Genomic DNA, 10,626 nt, shown 5'->3' on the forward strand with positions numbered 1-10,626 from the left:
GATGGAACATCACAGGAAAGATCCAGGGATATGCTCACAAAGGCAAGGTTGATTTTTACAGAAGATTACATTTGGAGCCAATTATCAATATGAGTTCTTTTCAATTGATTATTTACTTGTTTAGGTACTTACTTTTGTGTTAAGGCAATGACTTATTTGCATCTATGATAACAATAAATATTTGACATGGAAAGCCAAAATATTGAAAGCAATTCAATGGTATAGTTTCAAAACTATTTTATCCCATCAAGCCTTAAGTGAAAATGAATGGACACTGCAATTTTGTGAAGAATATGAGTTTCAAAATGACTTTCAAAATACAAACAATTTTTCTATGGTCATATAAATATTATTTATTTTCTCTTAATTGTGCTGAAATTGGCCCGTTTCAAGCCATGTTTCATGTAGTTAGTGATAACAATGATTAATAGACATGTATCATTCCTGTATACAGTGCATCAGAAGGGACAGTACACACCATCTTTCATTCCCACCATTCTTTGTGAAGAGGAATCCAAATGTTCTTTGGCCTGATCGAGTTCTTATGGGTAAGTTAAAGTAAAACCAATTTATCTCACTGATTTCTGAGGTGTATTTTTTATGCCCCCGAGAGTGAAAAAAATTAAAATCGCACTGTCCTTTCCTGTGTCTAGCTCAACTTCTCGTTTACAGTTATGTTCAAAGCTATCTGAAAGTGAGATTTCTATATTTGATTTGACAAAATCAAAGATGGTTGCTAACTTTATTGAATCACTCCTATGCATTTATATTCCTTGATGAGCATTGTCTCTTGTGAGGATAGTAACTGGCTTACTGCTATCCTAAGAATGCTTATCATTTATGTAAAGTACTTGTATGTTTTTCTCTTAAGTTTGCTTGTAAACTTTTGAAAAAAAATCTGCATGATAAACTAGGCACACTCTTTCTCCCGAATAAGATTTATCACAATTGGTACAATTGTTTTTATATACCAAATGTATGAAAAAATGTTTAAATCTATGGTTTTCATGTATAAAGTACCAAGTTTAATTAACAGAAAGGTGCAGAAATCACAGTATTTCAATGAGACCATAGTAGATCACAGTTAATCTTTAGCATTCACCATAAATGCATTATTTAGAAAGAAGATAAAGATTTATCACTTAGACTTTATTTTTGTTTATACATGCGTTTGTATTGATTTTGAATAAGAGTGTTACTTTAAACATTAAAATATATAGTAGTAACAGAATTAATCTCCATAGAATTTGAACTTAAATGGCTTGCATTAATTCAATCTTTCTTTTTTCATTTTTTGATGAATTGATCAGATTGTTGGATCAAAGAAGACAAAAATAAAAACCTAAAATTCTGATACAAACAATAATTGCACTCAGATGTAGTGCAAATCAACTGTTATTGACTGACCAACATATTTGCAAAATAGTACTGGTATATTGCCCTCAGTATACGATCAATGTATACAAGAGGATGTTTTCCGATGGGATTTAGATGCATTTGTAAAAACGTGGGAAATACAAGGGATTATGAATGAGATTCATACCACACAAAATTGAAAATGGTTTTACAGTAGGTGAAAATTATAACCTGTCAAAGCTGATAATATATTTGATTATTACTGGTAGCAAAAATGTTACAAGTAAACCACATGTATCTATTTAACAGCTAGAGTAGATGTGTCAAGCTAATTCAAATATTTTGTAATGATGTGTAATGTGCACTTAATTTTATTTTAAACTTTGTTGCATAAAGAAGAAAAGGAAAAAAAAGTTAATGACTGTTCTCAGCTTAAAGTCAAGAAGAGGTACTAGTATATAACACTGGCTGATCTTTAGGGGATGGGGTATAACTGGAGTTGCTTGAAATATAGCATATATTTTATCATTCTCGTACACTAGTGATAATGCAATGTTTAACATTGTCTTAGATTTATAATTATCAATCCTCTGATGAAAAAGAAGGTATTTCATTAAACAACAGTTAAGTATTTTGTATTTTTTCACAAGCAACAAGAAAAATCCCACCTGTTGTCTGATTGACAGAGTATTTTTATTCCATACATTTGTTTATTTCATTAATTGACAATGAGACTCTAACCAATGTGTCCAAATATTGCCAAATTAACTTTGTCTGCTTACAAACTTGAGGATTTCTTATCAAATCCTTAAGTTTCAGGTTGCCTTGTTTATGTGCTTTATATGGATAAATATATGTTGGAAGATCTTTAAAGATAAACCTAATGTTTATCATAAAACTATGGTATTATATCTGGTCCAAATAGTGAGATAAAAAAAGAGTGTATAAACCAATGTTTTATATGAATGCATATTCTATCTGACAAGTATTGTTTCTCTGCAGGTGCCTTGAGCCATCCTAGGAGGCATCCCAAGTAACAACATTAAGAACGTATAAATGTTTGAACTGTGCAGACTTCTTGTTGTGAGAAAAAAAGGTACACATACATGTAATGACTTACAAATATTTTTCAATTAGAATTGTGATTATCATTTTTGTCCTTTGAAGAGAACCTTTCATCAAAAGTAATAGAAGAACATTGGATAGTATACTGTCATAACTGCATATAATAATAACTGAAGTTAATATTAATTCATTCCACCTTCTGCCAAGTGGCTATGATGTGCTAAGCAGACTAAAAAATTTCAGCCTGCAGCCAATGAGATAGAAATGGAGAGAAGGGCAATAGCAGCTTGCACACGTCAAGGATCTGCAGCGCATGAAACCCCTTAAACTGAAGATGATGGTGGGTCCCTGATGCAATGTAAATTATATGGAATGTTTTGTATATAACCAGTTATTCAATCATCATCAGTGCTGTACACAGAGTATTAAGTATATAACATTTCGATTTCTGTATCTTTCTTTTTCTGATTTATATGAACCCGAGCCGATTTCATTGAAGTAGAAGTTACTTATAATTGCAACCTCCTTAAATGTATCGTATATTAGTTTAAAAACAAAAGTACAGGTCACAGCCTTTTCCCACATGCCTGAAAAATGTGTTGTTTACCAAATGATATGCATTGCGTGATTCTGGGCCTTGCAAAAGAATTACCGGTACTACAAATGAAATAATCATGTTTTTTCTATGTATATAAATTTCTTCCAAACTTCTTTCTTTTAAAGGATTGTCATAGGCACACAATTTTTTGAATGATTTATGTCCCATTACTTTTCTCATGTTTTCAATGCAACTACATACTTCAACCCTACATAATTTGACTACATTCATTGTAAGAAAGAACACTGGATTAAAAATTCAAAATGTATGAACACTACTTTCTTAATTTCTTTTTCATAAAGAACATGAAGAATCTGTGGTAGGAAAACAAGTAGTATTATAAACTTGTTGTAATGTTGATATGATAATTCTGTATGTCATTTCATTGATGTGTTCAATCATTTACTTACAAAAGGAAATTTTTTTTATTCAAAATGCCTTATACATGGCGCCGCTTGTAAACATGTATCTTGAACAAAAATGTGCGATGCACCTTTTGCATTGATATTGGGTGTGCTCCAAACAAGAACTGAAACAGGAATGTAGGGCATAGTTTTATTTTATTACATGGCATATGTGTTCAGTACATAATCTAGTCAAAATCTGATTACAATTTTTGTAATACAGTTAACTTCAGAAAGAACAAATATTATGTGCCCATTTTTCATGATGAATTCTACAAATGTGCAGATTAATGAAATTTGGACAGTCTCTCATATATATGCTTATTTATAGTATTTGTTTTTGCTGTCATGCTTATACTTTAAAAGCAATGAAATTATGTTTTTTTTAAAAATCATTAATGGGAAAAAACATAAATATACAAGAAGAATTAATTTCAATTAATTTTCTGAATCAGTTCCTTTATCATCCATTGCTCCATTAACCTCATCCACCTGGTCAACACAATTCAAACATACCAGGTAATGGTAAATTTAGAAATGGGCTGAATTGACCATTTGAACATGTTGCGTCATTTAATTTGAATAACAAACGTTACAGCAATTAAACCCAAAGAATAATATGTTTATTAACTGGATATTTAATTCCTAACAAGTTTAACATGTTAAACAACCATGAGCTTGTGCAATACATTAAATGTTGACTGAACATTACAAATCATATAATTTAATTATTCAACTAATGGACTGGTTTATTGTTTAGTCATTTAGTCTTATGCGATGGTAGTGTGTACGTAGTATGTGCCTCCGTGCGTCTGTAAACAATTCCTCTTTAACATGATACAGCCTTCAGTTTTGATTGTATCTTGATGAAACTTGTACAGTATTTACATATCCATAAGAGCTCAGTTCCTTTTGAAAACCAGCCAGATCCGCCCATGCATGCCTAGATTATGGGCCTTGATAGTATAAAAAATCAGTGTGTCAGTAAGCAGTTGCTCGTTAACATGATACAGCCTTCAGTTTTGATTGTATCTCGATGGAACTTGAACAGTATCTACATATCCATAAGAGCTTGGTTCCTTTTGAAAACCAGCCAGATCCGCCCATGCATGCCTAGATTATGGGCCTTGATAGTAAAAAAATCAGTGTGTCAGTAAGCAGTTGCTGGTTAACAAGATACAGTCTTCAGTTTTGATTGTATCTTGATGAAACTTGTACAGTATTTTGATATCCATTAGAGCTTGGTTCCTTTCAAAAAACCTTGAAATGATAAGATTATGGGCCTTTATGAAAAAATGAGTATTCAGAATCCATAAGGGGTTGGTTCTTTTCGAAAACAGTGATGTTGACCACACAAACCCAGCCAGTAGAACATAGGCCTCTAGTTTATTATAAGTGCATGTTTGTCTTCATAGCATCATTATATATTTCTTTATTACATGAAGCTAATTTGTATGTGAAGCTTTGATTTTATGCACTCTTTTCAGATACAGACTCAGTTAAAACAGATATGGGTGCAAGTCATGACACTTTTACAGGTAATGTTTATTAGACATTCAGTATTTATATATATATATATATATTTAAAAAAGATGTCAATTGTAAAAGGATAGTATAATGTAGATGGATTAGATGCAATGAAGATGACAGAAGTCAAAATCATCTTTATAATAATTTGATATTATTTGTACTATTATTTAATTGCCATAATGATGAAATACATAAAACTGAAAATGGAAATAATTTCTATGAAGGTCTTCTTTCTATTTCCAATAGATTAAAGATGTCCGAGATTCACGATGAATGCTGTTTGAAGAAGAATGAACAGAATCACATTTTAATTTAATCTCACTGCCAATGTGGACTTAAAGAGGACGGGCTCTGTTATGACAACTGTATTTTTAAGTAACAGAGATAAGGGTGTTATTGGAATCATTTCAATAAAATATGGGAGTACCGGTACATACCAGTTTGATATCTTGATTAGACTGGGACTTAAACTTAAACAAAAACGATAGATATTGGACCTCTCTAATACACATTATAAACATCTCATGTCTTAAGTCAATAACAAAGCTGTAATAAGGCGATATTTAGTGTAATTAACACTTAGGGCTATTCTCCTAAAACATATAACCACCGGGTTTGGCAGATTTTTAATAATATATGGTTGGGCTTTTTTGCTAATTTGCACCCCAAAAGGCACATTTGCTTTTGTATGGGGTTGGCATAAAAACTTAATAAATGCCTTCCCTCCAGTGGTTATATTTTTAAATGGACAAAATATCAAACTGGTATGTACCTTATCAACATTTTTAGCTGGACTATTTGAATAATAAGGAGGGTTATACCACTCGCCTCAGCATCTGCTTTGGCTTTAGCGTCCGGTTAAAGTTTAAGACCAAGTTGGGATTTTCACTCATAACTGCAAAACCCTTCATTAAAGTCACTTAATACTCCATACAGTTGTTCAGGGTCATTACATAATGAGGTTAATACTTCAATAGCCTTCATTCAATGGACTTAATACCTTGCACAATTAATGATGAACATCTTACAATAAGGTGACATAACTCCATTTTAACTAAATACAAATTATTGCCCTTTTTTCATTTTTATTTCTTATGTCAGGCACATTTATATATTCTTAACAGGGTTTTTGAAAGCTAATTGTTTGGGCGGGCTGGTGGAAGGGTCTTCAAAGTCACCTTATGTGTAAAATAATTTTAGCTAGGTTTGACATATAGTGACCAAACTTCGTATGTAGGAAGCCTTTATGAAGACCTTTCATGAGATTGCGTTTTAGGCTTCTGGGATCAATATAAAGGTCAAAGTTACTATTAAAAGCAAAAGAACTGGTATTGATTAACTTAAAGGTCGACATATTGTGACCAAACTTGGTTTATATGAAAGTTCATACAGACTTTTTATGCCCCCGAAGGTGGGCATATTAAAATTGCACCGTCCGTCCGTCCGGCTCTGTAACTTTCCCTTGTATGGACAGATTTTAAAATAACTTGCCAAATGTGTTCCACATACCAAGACGACGTGTGGCGTGCAAGACCCGTGTCCCTACCTCAAAGGTCAAGGTCACACTTAGTGTTTATTCACAATGGAGTGCTGCATATAAGGACATAGAGTATAGGTTGTCGTGTCCGGGCTGTAACTTTCTCTTGTATGGACAGATTTTAAAATAACTTGCCACATGTGTACCACATACCAAGACGACGTGTCGCGTGCAAAACCCGTGTCCCTACCTCAAAGGACAAGGTCACACTTAGTGTTTATTCACCATAGAGTGCTGCATATAAGCATAGAGTATAGGTTGTCGTGTCCGGGCTGTAACTTTCCCTTGTAAAGACAGATTTTAAAATAACTTGCTACATGTGTTCCACATACGAAGACGACGTGTCCTGTGCAAGACCCATGTCCCTACCTCTAAGGTGAAAGATACACTAAGTGTTTATTCACAAGGGAATTCTGAATATAAGGACATAACAGTGTAGGTTGTCAAGTATGGGTGGTATTTTTTTATGTTCAGAGGAAATTTAAAATAACTTGCCATATGTATTTGACACATAAAGGCAAGATCAACTTTTCATGTACTGGCCTTGTTCGTAGGTCAATGTCACATTCGGGGGCATTCGTCACATACTGTGACAGCTCTTGTTTATTGTGTTTTGGGTTATGATCTAGGTCAAAGTCAGTATTGCTGAAAAGTACAATTATAGTTTGTACTGAATAAGTAAGGGGTGACAATGTGTGACCAAACTTGGTATATATGACAAGTTAATGGAGAGCTTTCATTCGAATGCCTTGGGCCCCTTAGGGTCAATGTCACTGTTACTAAAAAAATATTACTTTTTGGTACTGAATACCATAAGTTATGGTTGATATACTGTGACCAAACTTGATATATAGGAAGAGTTTATTGAGAACTTTCATGAGATTGTGTTTTGGGCGCATAGGATCTAGGTCACTGTTATAAAAATAGAAGACAGCAGTTGAAACTGAACTTCTTCTGCCAATCCTTAACAAAACAATTATTGTCACATCACGATTCTTGTTTACTTTTTAAATTGATTTTTCTATTGCTTTTGACAAGCACATATTACATCATAATGTAAGAAGATACATTGTTAAAAAAAAACAGAAAATGTTAATTTGAATAAGAGTGTCACTTCTTTTAAATTTGTAGCTGTTTACTTACCATGAATTTATCTTTAAATACAACTTGTACTTTTTATGTGTAGGGTACGAGTTGGACCATATTGAGAGATTGTTTTAAATAGCATATGCTAAAACATACTGTGACTGTTGTTGCTGCCTTTTAATTTTATGAAAAGTATTGCTTTATTATTTTTTTAAATTCCATATTCTTAAGCTCCTAATTCTTGTCAGGTAATTTTTAAATCAAATTAATTGTTAAAGTGACACTCTTATTCAAAATCAATGCATACATATGTATAACAAACATATGTTTTGAGTGATAAACCTTTAACTACTTACTAAATAATGCATTGATGGAACATATTTATTACTGGTAGCAAGTTTGTAACCCTGTATTTAATAACAGAAAACGCAAAAATATTTAATGATTGATGAATGCTAAAAGATTTACTGTGATCTACTTTAATAGTCTCATAAGGTAGATACACCATGTTTTATGCACATTTCTTTCAAATCAAAATCGGTATCCTTCATGAGAACCATTGCTTTCAACATTCATTAATTCTTTTCACAATATTAAAACAATAGTATTAGTAGTGGTAAACCTTTTTGGGAGTAAGAGTGCATCTTTAAAAAATGTGTTTAATGTGGATATATTATGATCTATGTGTCTTTGCACGTATGCACTTGCTAGTATTGCCTAAGAATTTGACCTCTGATATTTTATGTAGTAGTTAGATGATATGAAGTAAATTCTGTCAGAGTTAGTGGAACTAATGATCCATTCTTAATCATTGAAATGTACTAACAAGGCATCTCACAGTCTTATGTCTTTGTATGCCTTTGAGGTTATGTCTCCACAAATCTTTATCATGGCCTGACAGTCTGCTTTCTTTAATTTGTGTCTTTGTATTAAAAATATGTATTATTTTTAATACATATTTTATTTATAGTACTGCATTTATCTCCTATCGATTTTCATGTTTTATGTAACTTGAAACTTTCATTAAGTTGTAAAAACATTAAATCTGTGAGAGTGTAGCTTTAAGAGAAACATTAGTGATTTTAGCATCAAACTTGTTTTATATGTTCTTTTTAAGTTCTAGGTTATTCTGTAATCATTAACCATCATTGTGCCATAGATAGACCTGTGAAAAATTATTATAATGTACTATGTTATATTATTGAATAAAATACTGAACATGTTACGGTATGTTTGAATTTGGCTGATCATTGAGTAGTTGAGGGATTTTTATAGTCATATTTAGATTCCCACTGAACCTGAAAAGGTATACCATGAGGTTTTTTCATATCTACATTGTATATAACAGCGAGTGCTTTCCAATGCTTTAAAAAGATATTTCCATGAAATAAAACAGATATCTGATCATCTCAAACAGTGCACATATAAAAGATAATTTTTCGAAAATTTTCCTGTTCTCGCATTATATTGAACTTTAGTATGTACAGGGCTGGGACACAATATCATCGGTGCAATATCCTTAATAAAATCACTTTCATATAGAATGTACATTAAGTCATTTTATAGCCATCTTTTTGTGGATATAGTAAAAGAAAAATGTTTATTTCAATATCATGTTGCATGATGTTTCACCTTGTGAAAGAAGTGAATTTTGAGAATATCATTTGAATATGATATTTCATTGTTTGAGAAAGTGACAATATCAAAAAAATATTTCCATTTTTATGAAATTCAATCCCCTCAGTGACAATTAAACAGTGCAGTGATACCTATTAATTGGTGACACACTTTATTGAAAGAAGAAGAGAGGTAAGCACAGAGCTTAAACACAATGTCGATGACATAATTTCTGAAATGACACTACAGTTTCTGCATACGAATTGCTGCCTTTATATATAAAAGTGATTAAATGGCATTCAACTTAAACCCCCGTTTCAATGTAAGAAAACAATATTGTACCTATGGCTACATGAATTTGGCAGTCGAACGTTTTTACTTATAGGTACAAATTTGACTGACAAATAACAATTTGCAAATCATAGACTAATAGAATATTTTATTTAAAAAATAAGGTAATGTAATGTAACTTTGTGAAAAGTTGTGTATACAGAACCTCATTTTATAATTCTGTCGGCCAATTCATCATGCGAGTACGCTGAGGGTCGATCTAACGTGGAATTATACTTTGTATAATCTTTGCTTGACCGACCACAGACTTTTTCATTGAAATTTCCAGCAGAACAGAATAAAACAGATTTTCATGATCTTTTTTGACACCGAAAAATACAGAGAATTTCCGGTAAATGTGTATAACCCGGTTCCCGGTAGCAGTTGTTACTCCAAGAGAAAGTGGCATTCATGGTAAAACTCATTGCACTTTTTTTCTGCAAAATCCATAACGGCGGATTTTCTAGCGTCCAAATGACCTTTCTGTCGGCATTGGATTATCATATCTATTAAGACCTGGCAGTTTGTCCAAATCCAGGTGTAAAATAGTGAACAATATTACAAAAAAGGGTTTTCACCAGCCGCAGTCAGCGTTGAAAGCCTATTTTACTCGTACAGACGGACGACCGCACTTCAATTAAGCAGACATGAACGTTTTTGTAACATGATGTTGTTTTTTCTCAGAGAAAATGCCAAATATTATAGCATTTAAGGCTATTTGGGCTTTCATCTTTTGTCCAATGTGTTCTTAACCGCTCTTGAATACGCACCGAGATGGTACATCGGTTTAAACCGTTTCTACTCTTTAGCTGGTGCCTAGGAAAAGCGGATAGCCCTCCAACTCAGTTGTTATTGCTGTAACCATTCCGATAGCATATGACTGATTAGCCTTAAACTTGTTTATGAGTTAAACGATACATTTCCAAAATGCCCATTCCCCCGTTTATTGGCCAGGTTTTAGAACCCGCTCTTGAACCTTTTCTGCACGATCCGGGTGTTCACGACTTTTAGCAATCTACCATTCGAAGCATCTTGTAAGACCATACTTTAGCCCATTTAATTCGTGTGCTTATCCCTCAAATTGGCCATAAAAAGTTAAAAAC

The 10,626-nt window shown here is 32.6% G+C and overlaps 1 long non-coding RNA gene across 2 annotated transcripts; it reads left to right on the forward strand.

The window, feature by feature from the left end:
* Window positions 1-452: 452 nt before the first annotated feature.
* On the forward strand, window positions 453-8,801 carry LOC128209846 (uncharacterized). 2 transcript variants are annotated; one of them, XR_008257066.1, is made up of 5 exons: window positions 453-548; window positions 2,359-2,452; window positions 2,665-2,761; window positions 4,911-4,961; window positions 5,200-8,801. It is a non-coding gene; the product is annotated as an uncharacterized LOC128209846 (long non-coding RNA). The 2 variants fall into 2 exon arrangements; XR_008257067.1 differs by lacking the exons at window positions 453-548; window positions 2,359-2,452; window positions 2,665-2,761 and adding an exon at window positions 3,882-3,942.
* The last annotated feature ends 1,825 nt before the right edge of the window (window positions 8,802-10,626 follow it).

Source organism: Mya arenaria, chromosome 11 (assembly GCF_026914265.1).
Source record: "Mya arenaria isolate MELC-2E11 chromosome 11, ASM2691426v1".
Classification (NCBI taxonomy): domain Eukaryota; kingdom Metazoa; phylum Mollusca; class Bivalvia; order Myida; family Myidae; genus Mya; species Mya arenaria.